We start from the raw sequence: 16,062 nt of genomic DNA, 5'->3' as shown, positions 1-16,062 counted from the left end.
AGGCTGAAATGGTTGTAAGTGTGAAAAACGGTCATACGTCACTTTTTTCAGTAGCGTTGAAACTTTGAATGGCCACTAATCCAACTGTTATATGTCAAGGACCACCTGTACAATCAATAGAATAGGATGGGGTGGGATAGAATAGGATAGAGTAGGGTAGGGTAGAATAGAATAGAATCTGGAAGGGACCTTGGAGGTCTCCTAGTCGCGCCCTGCTCAAGTAGGAGAACCTGTACCATATCTGACAAATGCCTTTCTAGCTTCTTCTTAAAAACCTCCAGTGATGGAGTGCCCACGATTTCAGGAGGCAAGCTGTTCCACAGGTTAATTAGTCTCCAGGCCTTTGATCATCTTAGTTTTTTCTTCTCTGAACTTTTTCCAAAGTCTCAACATCTTTTTTCTTTTTTCTTGTAGTTTGGTGACTAATCGTTTGATTAGAGTTCCTAACTTGTTTTGCTTCGTAACGACATTTTCTTTTAAATCAATGGTTCTCAACCTGTGGGTCGGGACCCCTTTGGGGCGGTCGAAGGACCCTTTCACAGGGGTCGCCTAAGACCATCGGAAGACACATATTTTTGATGGTCTTAGGAACCGAAACACCAATTTTATGATTGGGGGTCACCACAACATGAGGAACTGTATTAAAGGGTCACAGCTGGGAAGGTTCAGAGCCACTGTTTTAAACGGACAAGTTGCTCTGGGAAGGTAAAGAGTAGGACCCAATAAACCGATTAGTGCAAGGGTGTCCAAACTTGAGAACTTTAAGACTTGTGGACTTCAATTCCCAGAATTCCCCAGCCAGCATGGTCCACAGCATGGCTGGCTGGGGAATTCTGGGAGTTGAAGTCCACAAGTCTTAAAGTTCCCAAGTTTGGACACCCCTGGATTAGTGGAATAGCCTTTCTTACTTCTGTGGGGCAAAATTTGTTTCTCCTGAACTTGACAATCTGCACCCTTGGTAACCATATAAGCATTCATCCCAGAACAGAGGATTTAAGTAGTCATTAGGTACTTAACATCACTTATAGCCGTGATGGCAAACCTATGGCACCTATGGCTCGCGAAGCCCTCTCTGCAGGCATGTGAGCTGTCACCCCAGCTTAAGTTCCACCATGTATGATGTCCGCCTCCCGCTGCTCAGCTGATTTTCAGGTCTCTGCCGCGCCTGTGCGGGGGGAGGGGTTCATGTGGGAGACATGCAAGCGGGTCATGTGCACATGCGCAGAGATATGAGGGTCGCTCGCGCATGTGCAGCGTTCCCCCTGCATCCCGTTTTTGTCCCAGGAGGCTTCAGGGAGGCCTCCTAGGCCCAAAACAGGGCATGAGGAGGTCACACGCACATGCGTGGGGGAGCACAGGGGGGGTCATGCACCTATGCGCAAGGGGTGGGGTGCAGGGTATGTGTGTGCCACACGTGCAATGCATTATGAGTGCAGGCATGATGCTTTCGGCACGCAATGACCAAAAGGGTACTCATCACTGACTTATAGTGTTGTGAGAAAGGAAAGGAAAGGCCTGAGCATCAAACTTTAAAGGAAAAATGCTAAGTCATGAAAGTGTAGTCATTGTTCTGAAAATGGTACACAATTACTGTACACTATATTGCCAAAAGTATTCGCTCACAACTGGGTCTGATTATGTGGATGGGTGAGCGAATACTTTTGGCAATATAGTGTGGCTGTGGGTGGCATATCTTTCCTGTTGGTCTGTTAATGAAGTCTTCCCTTCCAGCGAAGAAGAGAGGAGAAAAATAAGTTATAGGAAACGATGAAGGTTCTTTTCTTTCTCTATGTTTTTTTTTGGTAAGATGTTAACCAGAAGCCGTTTTATTTTCAGCATCAATTGGTTCAGCTTATAGAGAAAACAGCTGCTTTCCCAGCTGTAGGCTTTGTATTCCTGGAACTCAAGTGTCATAAAAATGGTAGCTGTCCGCAGACATTTAATTGATCATTGAAGCGTTTGGTTATTTGTTTTGGGTAGCCAGGTTGAAAAAACCATTCTCCTGGACAAAAAGAAAAAAAAAAGCTAACAGCCTAATTGTTATGGTACCCCGTTGATAAATTCTAATTTGGACTCTAATGGTGACAGTTAATGTAATACCTAATAGATCTGCATACCCTGGAATCTATTCAGACAAACTCAGACAAAAAGTACTGCTTTATAAATCCTTAGTAAGACCACACCTGGAATGCTGAACCCAGGTTTGGTCCCCACTTTACAAACTTTGGAGACTTTGGAAAAAGTACAAACAAGAGCAACTAAGATGAATAAAGGCCTGGAGACTAAAGCATATAGCAATAGCACTTATACCACTTCATAGTGCTCTACAGCCCTCTCTAAGTGGTTTACTGAGTCAGCCTATTGTCCCCAACAATCTGGGTCCTCATTTTACCCACCTTGGAAGGATGAGTCAACCTTGAGCCTGATGAGATTTGAACTGCCAAATTGCAGTCAACAGAAGTAGCCTGAAGTACTGCACTCTAACCACTGCGCCACCACAGCTCATATTAATAATGGTTGCAGGATTTGAGTATAGCCAGTCTAGAGAAAAGAAGGACTAGGGGGGAAATGATAGCAGCATTCCAGTATTTGAGAGGCTACCACAAAGAATAGAGGGTCAACTTATTTTCCAAAGCACCAAAAGGAAGGCAAGAAGCAATGGATCGAAACTAACTAATCGATCAAAGAGAGAAGCAAAATGGAATTAAGGAGAAACTTCCTAACAGTGAGAACAATTAATCAGTGGAATGGCTTGTCTTCAGAAATTGTGGGTACTCCATCACTGGAGGTTTTAAAGAAAAGACGGGACATGGGTACATCTGAAATGGTATAGGGTCTCTTGCTTGAGCAGGGAGCTGGACTAGAAGACCTCCAAGATCCCTTCCAACTCTATTCTGATTGAATTGAAATTGATTGATTTTGGTGGGAGGGGGATGGAACCGAAGTTTCAGTGTTGAATTGAATTGAATACTTTATTTGGCCAAGTGTGATTAGAAACACAAGGAATTTGTCTCTGGTACCAGAAGCACTCAGTGTACTTGCAAAGCAATGAACAACAACAACAACAACAACAACAACAACAACAACAACAACAATAAAAGGGAGATGTAAATAAATTAATAAAGATAAATAAGAATACTACAGCCACACTATGCAAAAAGTATTGCCAAATCCAGAAATTATCAGGAAACAATGCTGACCGTTGTTGAGAACTGTCTGTACTTTGAAGTAATTCCAGAGGTGGTATTCAGCCAGTTCTGACCTGTTCTGGCAAACTGGTAGAGGAAATTTTGAGTAGTTCGGAGAACTGGCAAATACCACCTCTGGCTGGCCCTGCCCTCATCTATTTGCAGCCTCCAAAGTCCCAGCTGAGTCTTCTTCTGTTGCCCTGCACAGGAGAACAGTGCTGGGAAGCAGGTTAGTGGGGTGGGAAGGGAATGGGGATTTTGCAGTACCTTTCTGCTGCCACACCTACCAAGCCAAGCCACACCCACCAAGCCCCCCCCCCGAACCGGTACTAAAAAAAATTGAATCCCACCACTGAAATGCATACATATTGCAGTGTAGTAGAGATGGGATTTAAGGCACAACACAACACTTGATGGATAAACTGGAAGTATAAGGGTTGACAGGACAAAAAAAAGCAGTGTACCAGAAAAAGTGTGGTTTTCAGAGAAACAGGGATATAAAGCAGAAAGAGACCCAACAGATTTTGCTCCAGCTGAAATGAATGATGGGATAGTGGATGCTCACACAAAGTTTGAGGAGGGGGGGGAAAGGAGGAAAATGAACATACTGGCAAGGAGAACCATGCCTTAAAATGGGAAGAATTAGGGCTAGACTTAATGCAGTTGGCTAGTTTGCATCTCTCTGTGTGTTCCATAACACACACTCCTTTTGTGGCTTCATGTGTGTTGCCTCAGTTAGAATTGGTAATTTCACGCCAATGAATCCTGGTTTTCCGACAAAAATAGATGTTCTACAATTTCCAAAAGCAGATGGGGTTATTGGCAGATTCATGTTTACAGAACAAATTCCAGAATGGAGATGATACCAAGCCAGCTGGGGAAGACTTTTGGGGAGTAAAATTTATCAAAACTTTGGAGAATAGGTCAACCTGTTCTCCAAAGTACCCCGTTCTAGGAGCTGATCGTATGCACATATAGGTGAAGGTGTTAGTGGTTTTCTGGCTCTAGGGGGCGGTGCTCATCTCCGTTTCAAAGCCGAAGACCCAGCGCTGCCCGAAGTCATCTCTGTGGTCATGTGGCCGACATGACTAAGTGCCAAAGGCGCAAGGGAACGCTGTTACCTTCCCACCAAAAGTGGTTCCTATTTTTCTACTTGCATTTTTACATGCTTTCAAACTGCTAGGTTGGCAGAAGCTGGGACAAGTAACGGGAGCTCACTATATTACGCGGTGCCAGGGATTTGAACTGGTGAACTGCTGACCTTCTGATCGGCAAGCTCAGCGTCTTAGCCACTGAGCCACCACATCCCTTATGCATATATACTCAGAGGTTAATTAAATACGGGCTATACCCATGCAGTTGTTTAGAGACCTCCTCTCCATAATCTATTCCAGAAAGATGCAGGTCGGTGTTCTCTCAAAAATCATTTTCTAACGCAAAATGCAAACAAGGCACCACACAAATACCACTGCAGTTTATTTTCTAAGTTAATCCTGTTCTCATATGGCTAATATGCTGATTCTCATCTACCAAGTAGGTGAGAAATTCTAAGGCAGGGGTGTCAAATTCAAGACCCTGGGGCTGGTTACAGCCCGCCGGGGGCTTAGATGTGGCCTGCGAGGCCACCCTGGAAACAGCGAAGGTCTGGCCTGTGGTACCTCTGCAAGTGAAAATGGTGTGCCCCTGCCCCGCCCCCCATGAGCTCTGTTTTCGCTGGCAGAGGGTTGCAAGAGGCTGTCCCAGCTGAAAATGTAGCTCGGGAGCCTGTTTTCTGTGGCAGAGTGCTCCAGTCACAGGTGTCCCTGCCACAAATGATGTGAAGCTGGCCACACCCACCCTGGTCATGCCCACTCTGGCCATGCCCCACCCCCCACGCCGCCTAGGTGAAACACAACCCTGATATGGTCCTCAATGCAATTGAGTTTGACACCCCTGCTCTATGGCTTACTATCAACAACGCTCAAAAGCTATGGGCCGTTTTTAGCAGTGCTATGATGCAATTCTTCAATACTCTTTAGTAGCTTGGTTATATAATTCAAGGCATGTGATTATTGACAACATATTTTAACTGTACAGCAATCATCATATTATCTTTTAATTAAAGGTGCTTCAAAGCTATAATCTACAGGCTTCTAGGAATTGCTACAAGAAGCCTCATGCGGCCACGTCTCATCTAATCTCACTGGTTACATACCGTGTGCTCCGTCTGATGCATCGTCCATAATCACATATTCCTGGATGACTCTCTACTAGAAGGAGCACATGCTTGGGTGAACAAGAACATAGGAAATTGAGTCAGCCACCAATCAATTTGTCTCAGAACTGTTTTCCCTAACCCAAAAAGTGCTTTTTCAAGAGGTAACTGGACTTTCTGGTTTTTCTTTGAAGATGTTTCACTTCTCATCCAAGAAGCTTGGGGACTGGAGGTTAAAACATATGAAGAACGGTTGCAGGAACTGGGTACGTCTAGTTTAATGAAAAGAAGGACTAGGGGAGACACGATAGCAGTGTTCCAATATCTCAGGGGTTGCCCCAAAGAAGAGGGAGTCAAACTATTCTCCAAAGCACCTGAGTGTAGAACAAGAAACAATGGGTGGAAACTAATCAAGGAGAGAAGCAACTTAGAACTGAGGAGAAATTTCCTGACAGTTAGAACAATTAATCAGTGGAACAACTTGCCTCCAGAAGTTGTGAATGCCCCAACACTGGACGTTTTTAAGAAGAGATTGGCTATCCATTTGTCTGAAGTGGTATATGGTTTCATGCCTAAACAAGGGGCTTGGACTAGAAGACCTTCAAAGTCCCTCCCAACTCTGTTATTCTATATTCTAAGCTTCTTCAGCTCTGGTGGGGAATGGAAGTCATGTTTTCCCTGACTTCAGGCTAATTCAGGTTTTCAGATAGGGGATTACCACCATCCCTGCATAGCCCACTTGAACTTTGAACCTTACATCTATCTGCAAAAATCTGAATTACATTCCCTTTTCTAGTACACTTGAGAAATATATATATATAGCAATTCAAAAGCTGGGTCAATCTTGAGCCATTCAGGATCGAACTCCTGGCTGTGGGCAGAGTCAGCCTGCAATACTCCAGTCTCACCATTGTGCCACCATGGCTTTTTAAAAGATCTACTTTGCAATCATGAAGTTGCAGATAGGATTCACACACTTTTTCTGTTCTCTTTTAATTAACCAATGGGGTGAATGAAAGGCACCGCCTAGCTGTAGCGGCTGAAGCTGTCAAAGATGGAAGCAGGCAGGACCATTATTAAAACATTATGCAAGTATCTTTTGGGGGGGGGGGAGGAGATTGCAAAGTGAGTAGCAAGAATTCCAATTCCACTTTCAGGCAGGGAAAAGATGTGTGAGCTTTAAGCCCCAAGGCTGTTATGGCTGCGCTGTTGTAATTGATCTTCATTAACTAAGGTTTGTGTTAACAATAAGAATAATTTATCTCTCTGTGGTTTGCCCTTGATTTTTCCACTGCTCACTTCAAAATGCTGATTGAATTTCTAGACAAGATTCAATGTTACGGCCTGAAGGAATTGTGATTAGTTGATCTCGGCTGACTTGAAAAAGCTCAACAAGGTTAACTCTGATTTTATACTTAAATGGGGACTGCCTGATAATCCTAGGATATATACATACATACATACATACATACATACATACATACATACATACATACATACATACATACATATATACACCATACAGACAAAACCACACAGCCTGGAAGAAATAATACTGCTGACAGAAGTGAACAAAGGTGTGGATATTAAGCAGCATCCTAAGAAGAGGACTCTTATCTTTATCATAAATAGTAATTAAAGAAAGGCCAAAAAAGCCTCCCTTAGGCATAAAAGCCAATGGGTGTCGTTCTCTCTCTCTCTCTCCATCTCTCCTTCTCTCTCTTTTTCTCTCCTTCTCTCTCTCTCCCTCTCCCCTCCCTCTCCTCTCTCTCTCTATCTCTCCTTCTCTCCTCTCTTTCCTTTTCTTTCCCTCTCCTCTCTCTTATAGGGGGGAGATGTCCAGACCAAATGTAATTTCTAATGTTGGATTTTCCCCTTACCAGAGCCCCCTTATGGAGCACTGTAAAGCCGTTACCATGGCAACTCCACTGCGCCGTACAGTAGAAGCCATTTTACGGCAGTACAGTAGAAGTCATTTTAACGCACAACAGACTGTATCTTAACAGTACCTCCACAGTATTTGTTTCCAGAGAGTAAGTCATCTGTGTTCCAAGTTTGGTTGAAGTTGCTCGAGGTGTTCCAGAGTTATGCTGGAACATGCACACACACACCATTATTTATTTATTTATTTATTTATTTATTTATTTATTTATTTATTTATTTATTTATTTATTTATTTATTTATTTATTTATTTATTTATTATTTATTTATTTATTTATTTATTTATTTATTTATTATTTAAATGATGATGATGATGATAGATAGATAGATAGATAGATAGATAATAGATAGATAGATAGATAGATAGATAGATAGATAGATAGATAGATAGATAATAGATAGATAGATAGATAGATAGATAGATAGATGATAGATAGATAGATAGATAGATAGATAGATAGATAGATAGATAGATGATAGATAGATAGATAGATAGACAGACAGACAGACAGACAGACAGACAGATAGATAGATTAGTAACCACCTATTAACAAATCTGAAGACAAAAAAGTTACTGTCAGTCACTCTCTCTGTCTTAATCCTTTCCCCTCCAGGTTAATATTCATACAAGAGATAGCTGAGTTTGCAAAAAGACGTCTTCACCTGATTTTACCTTGGAATTAATCAAAGTAAGTATTCCATGCAAATAGAATCGAAGTTGTTTAGGCAGGACAGGGCAATTCTTTTGTTACAAGAGAACATTCTGTTCTTTAAAAAAACAACACAGCTGTAGAAGTATATAACATGCTATGTTGCATGCATTTACTATAAGTGGGATGTCTTTATAATGAGAAGGATTAGATCCTTGGCAATGTGAAAAGGTCAAGCAGGAACATCAAATGTGGACCTAGTTTAGATAACTTGTTTTTTATTTTCTTCAGCTGGAAAAAAATCCTCGTGGATTTTGATGGGTTGTTGCCTTTTGCATTGTACATTTTCGCAATCCAATAAAAGAAATGTAATGTTTTATCATAGCCATTTTATGAGGTTTTCTTTTTTAGAAAGAAAATCTTCCTTTTCAAAGTTCTCATATAATAAGGTCTTAATTTTATCTCTCTATAAATAACCATATACTGCTTACCAGTGGTGGGATCCAGCCAACCGGAGAACCGGTTAACTTTCTGAGCAGTTTGGTGAACTGGTTGTTGGAAGAAATCATTAGGGCAGAGAACCGGTTGTTAAATTATTGGAATCCCACTACTGGTATTACCTAATAGTCTAAATCAGAGTTCCCCAAACTTTCTAGGTTTGTGGCCAGAGGGGGAAGAGGGGATGCTTCCTTACGAACAGCAGGCAAGCGCGCATGCGCACACAGACACCCTTCTGAATGGCTCAAGGCCGGGCGCACATTTGTGTAAGCGGAGGGCACATGCGCCTGCTGCTTGTGTAAATGGAATGTGCATGTGCGTGGCCGCTGCTTACACACACACACACACACTATATATATATACATGTATTTGTGTTACAACCCCTGGTATGCCTAAATATAGTGTGTGTTGCATTTTTGCTGATAAATAAATGAAGGGAGACTAGTGTAGATCTATTTCAAGCTATTTAGCTCTCATCAGCTAGCCATACCCTTACTGAGATTCGAACCTGGACTGTTTTTACATGTTAGGCTGTTATATTGACCTCTTAAGCCACGAGCTCTCCTCCCTTATCAGCTGAGCCAGGGGAATGAGTAAGTGTTTTGTCAACATCTCAAGCAATTTCAACCAAACTTGGTACACAGATGACTTATTCTCTGAAAAGAAATAATGTGGGCGTAAGACACCCCTAACAACCCTCAGGTTGTGTGTTAAGATACAGCCTGTTGTGCCTTAAAATGGCTTCTACTGTACTGCCTTAAAATGGCTTCTACTATACAGCGCTGTGGACTAGATGACCTACACAGTCCCTTCCAACTCTGTTAATCTGTTAAATATTTGTGTACCATCTGTGGCATTCTGTATTCATATGTGTAGTCATATAACTCAATAATCATAAATCTAGGAAAACAGTAAATGTTATCACTGTGAATTAAGTTATTTGCAACAAGACAATTAATTTAACAAATGCGAGTAACACTAATGCAATTGTATCTGGTGTCCAGAAAAAAATGCCACTGAATTCGTACAGGAGGATTTAAAGCTATCCCTAGAAAACATGGATAATCCAGATGCATTCCAGTAGGCCTTAACTCACATACTAATTAAGGTAATCTCAGCTGGATTTAGCAGAGGAATCTGTATGAAAGTTGTTCAATTCCAACCTTTATCCATTGAACTTTTCTCTCTTGTCAATATACATGAAGCAGTATCCAGTGAGTTAAATTTTCTAGTCAAGTGCTGTAAACTTTCAAATACCACCATTAAAAAAAACTCATTCACCTAGTAAGAGAATGTCCTGCAAGGATACTGCAGGAAGTTAGTATCCACCCCTCTCCTAGGAAAATGAAATATGTTAGGAAATATTAAAAAGGCAGAATATTTCCCCTAAAAAGAGAAGTAGAAATTCAGAGAGGTACAAACTCACACACACACCAGCTTTGTCAATGGGGCATTAAGGCCTGAGCCAGTCTATTCTACATCACAAAGATCTACCTCCTTCAGGCAGAGGCAATTCATTGCCCTTCATTGCACCACCCACCAAGTTGCCACCAAACTTAGCACACAGACCACCTACAAAGCTAGCTATGACCTCTGACAGCAACCAATCAGGATACTCGTCCTGTGCCCCAGGAAGTTCAAAGCCCAGAAAGGGTATAAAACCCAGGGACTCTCAGCATCTCTCCCCTTTTTACCCAGGAGCTCCAAGGCATGTGATCCTGTCCACCATTACACCATCTTTCCAAGCAGCCTCCATGTCTCCAGTGTCTTTTTCCCCACTTGGAACTGAAACCAACATTTCTTCCAACAGTACGAAACAACAGAACTATCCATTTATATAGCTATACAACTTTTCTATTCTCCTCCTTTGTTTAAAAAAAACAACAACAAGCAAAGACTTGCTCAGGATAACTCACTTTTTTTTCTGTTGCAAATTAGCTTCTTTGCATTTGCCAGAGGCTTGGTGAGGCTAAGTGAAAGTCGGAACAAACGCCGCTTAATTTACCTTTGTTATCTGCATAAACCATTTAATTCCTGCATAGATTTAGAGAGATGTAGATTTCTCCCAGCCACAGTATTGGGACTGTGGGGGGAGGGAGAAGAGGGGGAGGGAGGGGAAGAAACCAGGGTTCATTAACAGATGTCCAACCGGACTTGCGGCTTCTAATCTGATGTTTGCAAGAAAGAAAGAAAAAATAATAATTGGGTGATTGACTCAAGGAAATGTGTGACGTCACACAAGGCTGGAAATACAAACTTTACCTGAATGATTTAAAGCAACAGTCGGCCACACCTGACCAGACATAATCCCCAGGGAAGAGACAGTATGTGTACTTCCTAGTAATGTTTAACGCAGGGGTGTCCAAACTTGGCAACTTTAAGACTTGTGGACTTCAACTCCCAGAATTCCCCAGCCAGCAGAGCAGAGCTGGCTGGGGAATTCTGGGAGTTGAAGCCCACAAGTCTTAAAGTTGCCAAGTTTGGACACCCCTGCGTTAACGTCACGTGTAAGTTTTTTTCCCCCCAAGCAAGACTTATTTTATATCTTGAATAATTGCAAAGAACTTCCCATGGGTTTTAAAGAGAAGGCTGGCTCATTTACCTAACTCCAATTAAAAGCAAAAGTACGAAGTACCTTGGGACTCCCTCAAAGATGTAAGACAGGGATGTCCAAACTTGGGAACTTTAAGACTTGTGGACTTCAACTCCCAGAATTCCCCAGCCAGCCATGCCGGCTGAGGAATTCTGGGAGTTGAAGTCCACAAGTCTTAAAGTTCCCAAGTTTGGACACCCCTGATGTAAGATAATATTTTACTTTAGACTTGCTGACCTAGTTTGAAAACAGTTAAAAATTAATCCCCCCAAAAGGTAAACTGTCTGTTCCTGCAATCAAACCTGTTGATGTGGATTCTTTAGTTGTCAGTAATACAAATGTGTTAAAAATCACACCAAGCTACTTGGATGGTATAAACAAAGGCGTGTAAATGTTTAAGGGGCTGCTACTTACCATACTAGTGTTGGAAGAAATGTTCACCTGGGTTCAGATCCAAGTGGGGAGAAAGACACTGGAAACATGGAGACTGCTTGGAAAGATGGTTTTTAATGGTGGACAGGACCACATGGTTTGAGATCCTGGGCAAAGAAAGGGGCAGAGATCCTGAGAGTGCCTGGGTTTATGCCCTCTCTGGGCTTTTGAATTTGAGCTCGTATTCTGATTGGTTGTCAGACTCCCATGGGGCCATGCAGGGGCAACTCTGTAGGCTGTCCTGAGTCCCACGCTTGGTTGAGCCTTGCTGGGTGATGATATAATAAAGGGGCTTTGGGCAATTCCTCCTATGGTTCTGCCTGAAGGAGGTAGATCTTTGTGATGTAGAATAGACTGGCTCAGTGTCAGAGTTCCAAATAGCATCCAAAATTAAATCAGAGTCCAAGGCAAAGTATTGCACAAAGTTTCCCATGTTGGCACATCTGTGAAAACCCGAATCTGAAGCTTCCCAGTTTTCAACATCCAAGTTAAAGTTCATGATCTTGCCCCTACACCCACAAGACCATCACATGGTCCAATCTTCCATGCTGGCAGTTCCACCCATTCAGTTCCGGTTAGGCCCAGAGGTGCCAAGATAAAGGATGACCTTGCAAATCTAGAAAGGAATTTTATTTTGGCTACATAACATTCTACTCCATATCATCCCCCCTCCCAATTCCCCACTATAGAAACGGCATAGTAGAATAATAGAAGTGTGGCAGGCCAAAGATCCAAAAGGAACAGGCCTGACAGGCGGCCTCTCCTCAGAAGAAAAATGTTTCCTGAAAAGAGACTAATGTAAGGGTTAACATAGCAGAACTAACCACCTCTCCCCCCCTCCAGGGGGGCCCTTTGATTTATTGGGGAAACTTATCATGGGACTGTTTTACTAGGCCTTAATACGCCCATTGTCAAGGCTTAATGGCCCATTGATCAAGAGGGGAGGGTGAGTTTCTGCCTCCCTTTTAGGTGAAATATTCTGCTCTTATTAATATGTCCTAAAATTTTTCATTTTTTTGGAGAGGGGTGGGTGCTAACTTCCTACCCTAGATTAGAAGACGTCTAGTATAGGCTCAAGGGCAGCCAAGTATCCAAGCATGATCTTACGCGTAAGATTCAGTTATAAGAGAAATACTAATCCTTCAAACCTTCAGATTTGGGCAGATCACCACACGGGCATCAGTTTAAAGACCAGGCCTGCCTATCTTTGGATTCCTTTTAATATAGTCTGATTTCAACATATCCGAAGGATGCAATAGGCGAAAGCTGAATTTGGTGAGATGCTCAATATGTGCTTTCTCCTCTTCTTCAGGTCAGAAATACATTGAGGAGAGCTGATGAAGAACAGCTGAAGGAATAAACAGAAATTGTTTAGTGTAAGTGGGAATGAGTAAGAGTAAACTGAAGACCAAAATGATGACACCATAACAACCTAAGATCATCTCATTAATCCATGAAAGTAACATGCCATGATGCATGATGGAAGATATGGAATCTGCATTTCCATGAGGGATGAAAAGTCCAGGCCAAGTACATTCATATTTATGCCTTTTCATAATGCTATGATGGCAAACCTATGGCACACATGCCACACAGGTGGCACAAAGAGCTCTCTCTGCGGTCACGCAAGCTGTCGCCCCAGTTCAACTCCACTGCGCATGCGCACGCTCCTCCTGCCGGTCAGCTGATTTTTGAGTTTCTGCCACACATGCACGGGGGTGGGGCGCATGCAATGTGCAGGGGTGTGTGGCACCCCCATTTGCCCAGTTTTGGTCCCAGGAGACTGCAGGGAGGCCTGCTAGGTCCAAAAAGGGGCGCAGGGGTGTGTGGGTGCATGCGCAGGGAGGCGGGAACAGCGTGGGGTGTTGTGCGTGCATGCGCAGGGGGTGGGGCAAGCGGGGGATGTCACAGGCTCATTGCATTATGGGTGTGGGCATGCTCGCGCACCCTGTCACACATGCACATGCACTTTCAGCACACAATGCAGTGGTGGGTTGCCGGTGGTACGCCCCAGTACAGGCGTACCGGAGCCTGCCTGGAGCACCGGATACCGTTTTGGTACGGTGCTCCGGAGGGCCCACCCACCCACCTGAGCTCCTTACCAGTCTTTTAAGTCTTTGTGGCTTCTGCGCATGGCGCATAAAGCACCTGTGCGATGCTCTGCTGAGCAGCTGGAGCATCGTGGAGGCTTGCAGAGGTGCTAAGACACCATGTGAATGCCACCGGGCCCGTTCCAACCATACCGGTTGGAACGGGATCCGAAACCAACCACTGAATGACAAAAAGGTTAGCCATCGCTGTCATAATGTGTGAACCCAGAGAGTGATTTAAATCAAACCGTGAAAGTTTTGAAAAATAAACCATGGTCTAATATAATGTATGAACTGAGGATATGACCCACTGGTTTCTGACTGAAGCTGCCACATCTACTGCTATTAAAAAAAAAACTACAGATGTTGGCTCCCATTAAAAGTATATGAATCAATCATCCCTTATTTTTAATCAGAAGGTTGTTTAGTTTTAAAAAATGGTTGACAAATTGTAACTTTTCTCTTATTTGGGCTTGATTCTTATTATTTCTATCACCATCAGAGCACCTGAAGAACAAAGTTAGGGACAGCTTTCTGGAAATATATATATATATATATATATATATATATATATATATATATATATATATATATATATATGTGTGTGTGTGTGTGTGTGTGTGTGTGTGTGTGTGTGTGTGTGTGTGTGTGTGTGTGTGTGTGTGTGTGTGTGTGTGTGTGTGTGTGTGTGTGTGTGTGTGTGTGTGTGTGTGTGTGTGTGTGTGTGTGTGTGTGTGTGTGTGTGTGTGTGTGTGTGTGTGTATATGTGTGTGTGTGTGGTTGCTAAGTGTTGGTGTCCCAAAGGTTCTTTTTCAAGCGGCAATTGGACTGCGTTTTTTTCTTTGAAGACATTTTGCTTCTCCTCCAAGAAGGAGAGGAGGAGACGGATGAGAAGTGAAACATCTTCAAAGAAAAACCAGAAAGTCCGGTTGCCTCTTGAAAAAGTACTTTTGGGACAACCATGACCTGGATGACCGACAATCTCCATAAATACTAAGAGTTGGTGCCAAATGCACGGCACATCATCATCAATGTCATCATGTGGCAAACAGTCAGAGTCAGTGACGTGCAGTCAGGGGAGGCAGGGGAGGCAGAGCCTCACCGCTCTCATCATGAAAATTAAAAAAAAATTATAATAATTATAATGAAAATTTAAAAAAATTACTCCGGAAAGCCGTGAAAGTGGCTGGGAGAGGCACGCAGCTTGGTTTAGCCTCCCTGGACATCTCAGCAGCAGCACCGAGTATGCCGATCTCGCCATTTTTTGCATCGGGCGAGCCCAGGATCCTTGCAAGGGGAATGGGACCACGTGTGCAGGCGGCTCCTCAATGCCAGCCTCAGATCAGCGTAGCCGCGGTCCCCTTCATGTTGGCTTAGGAAGGAGGGGAATGGGACCACGTGTGCAGGGAAAGGGGATCGCGGCTGTGCTAATCTGAGGCTGTGCGCTGCTGAGGAGCTGCCTGCACACGTGGTCCCATTCCTCTTGCAAGGATCCCGGGCTCGCCCGATGCAAAAAATGCTTAGGTAACATCATCAATGCTAGAAGGGGAGGGGGGAAGGAGGAGAAAGGAGAAGTTTCTCTTCTCAGAAATGTCTTTTTAGTGGAGCTGCGGCAGCCTGTCTGTCCCTTTCTGACATTTCTGAGAAGAGAAACTTCTCCGTTTGGGCTGCGCCCATGCGATTGGAGCAACCACGCGGTTTGATGACGTCACCAGCCTCACCAGTCATAAACCTCACCGCACGTCATTGGTCAGAGTTAATGTGAAGAAAAACACCAATATGTTGAGGAAAAACTCTAGAGGTGGAGGAGAAGAAGAAGAAAACAATACCTTATATCACCAGGCTTGAAAATTTTGGCCTTAGACTACTTAGAATTACACCGCCTTCAATCCGACTTAAGTGTAGTACATAAAATTATCTGCTACAATGTCCTACCTGTCAATGAATACTTCAGCTTCAACCACAACAACACCGGACCACACAATAGATACAAACTCAAGGTAAACCGCTCCCAACTCGATTGCAGAAAATACGACTTCAGCAACAGAGTGGTCAATGCCTGGAATGCTCTACCCGACTCTGTAGTTTCTTCCCCAAACCCCCAAAACTTTAACTTTAGACTGCCTACTGCCGACCTCACCCCATTCCTAAGAGGTCTGTAAGGGGGCATGCATAAGAGCACCAATGTGCCTACCGTCTCTGTCCTACTGTCCCCATTTATTCGTATCAATTTCATGTACTCAAATCATGTTTATACTTATATCTATTATCTTATCTTATAAATAAAATTATACTAAAAGAAGAGGAGGAGGAAGCAGACTACTGTTACATTAATTTCACACAACTAGTACTTTACTCAACCCTTAATCCCTTTTTATTCTGGAAGACTAGAAATAAAACAAGTTCGTTAGAAAGAAGATAATCCAAACAAGAAGTACAATTTCTTTCCAAATCAGTGGAAGCCATTTTTTTTGT

General features: G+C 43.0%; 1 protein-coding gene across 7 annotated transcripts in view; it reads right to left on the bottom strand.

Moving 5' to 3' along the window:
• The window catches only part of LNX1 (ligand of numb-protein X 1), a 181,817-nt gene that overhangs the window by 117,143 nt on the left and 48,612 nt on the right, over positions 1 to 16,062 (bottom strand). The window contains exon 1 of one of the 7 annotated variants that reach the window (XM_081959293.1): positions 11,480 to 11,618. The exons of 1 other annotated variant lie outside the window; for it this stretch is intronic. The gene's annotated coding sequence lies outside the window, so the exon portion shown is untranslated. Of the gene's footprint in view, positions 1 to 5,382; positions 5,403 to 10,048; positions 10,070 to 10,388; positions 10,704 to 11,479; positions 11,619 to 16,062 lie in introns of those variants that run through there. 5 more of the 7 variants (XM_081959297.1, XM_081959292.1, XM_081959291.1 and 2 more) reach the window with 5 other exon arrangements.

Source organism: Natrix helvetica, assembly GCF_964273705.1.
Source record: "Natrix helvetica genome assembly, chromosome: 7".
NCBI classification, from domain to species: Eukaryota; Metazoa; Chordata; class Lepidosauria; order Squamata; family Natricidae; genus Natrix; species Natrix helvetica.
Note: the sequence above shows the minus strand (reverse complement) of the source record. Positions and strands in the feature narration are given on the sequence as shown.